The 1,033-nt window shown below is 39.9% G+C and overlaps 1 pseudogene; it reads right to left on the bottom strand.

Moving 5' to 3' along the window:
• Positions 1 to 245: 245 nt before the first annotated feature.
• LOC112918387 (large ribosomal subunit protein eL36-like) lies at positions 246 to 616 on the bottom strand (annotated as a pseudogene).
• Positions 617 to 1,033: the final 417 nt, after the last annotated feature.

The raw sequence follows: 1,033 nt of genomic DNA, 5'->3' as shown, positions 1-1,033 counted from the left end.
TCATTAAATTCTTTTATTCTCTCATTCTACCTTATGTAGATTTAAATAACTGCTTTTGCGCTAGCTTCTTCAGATAAATCCATATAAATCATTAATTAGTTTTCAAGCCTTCAAATATATACTTTGAGGACTAAAAAGAACTGTCTTTAAAGATGGGTTTAACTCCATACTACAAATTTTATATATTCTCTTTTCATTATACTTTTTTTTTTTTTTTCCGAGAAGGCTTTATTATTACGGGGGTGGGGAGGGGGGTCAGTCCTTCTTGGCGGCCGCTTTCCGCCTGGCCGCCAGCACGTTGCTCAGCTCCTCTCTCTTCCTCTTGGCGCGGATGTGCGTCCCGACCCGCTTCTTGATGAACTTGAGGGCGCGCTTGTCCTTGGACACCTTGAGCAGCTCCACGGCCCGCCGCTCGTACGGGGCGAAGCCGCGCGCCTCCCGGATCATGTCCCGCACGAACGTGGTGTGCTGGGGGAGGCGCCCGCGGCGGCGGCTGTGCTCGGCTTGCTCACGTTCTTCGTCACCTCGTGGCCCTTGTTGAGGCCCACGGCCATGGGGTAGCGCAGAGCCATGGCTGCAGACGGCTGCTGCTGCTCGCTGCTCCGGCGGCGGAAGGGCTTCATTGTACTTTAAATGAAAATCTCAAAATATTTTCTAATATTTTATTGACAATTCTTTTATTTATAGGTTATTTTTAAAATTATGCTAGCAATATAAGTCAGAGAAAAACAAATATCGTATGATTTTACTCATATGTGGAATTTAAGGTTAAATTTTACATTTAAGGAATTTTCTAATTTTTTTAGTTACTGATTTAAACTTAAGTCTACTATAGTCAGAAAACACATTCTATAATATTTTAATTATTTGAAATCTGTTGAAATTGTTTTATGTAAATGTAGTCAAGCATATAAAATTTTTAAAAAATATTCTATGCACACTTATGTATATTCATATTATGTATATGCTCTATATTGTCAATTAGGGCAAGGTTTATTAATTTTTCTTTCCACATAGTCTGCTTTTATTCTTT

This window comes from Vulpes vulpes, chromosome 3 (assembly GCF_048418805.1).
Source record: "Vulpes vulpes isolate BD-2025 chromosome 3, VulVul3, whole genome shotgun sequence".
NCBI classification, from domain to species: domain Eukaryota; kingdom Metazoa; phylum Chordata; class Mammalia; order Carnivora; family Canidae; genus Vulpes; species Vulpes vulpes.
This window is presented reverse-complemented; position numbering and strand designations above follow the sequence as displayed.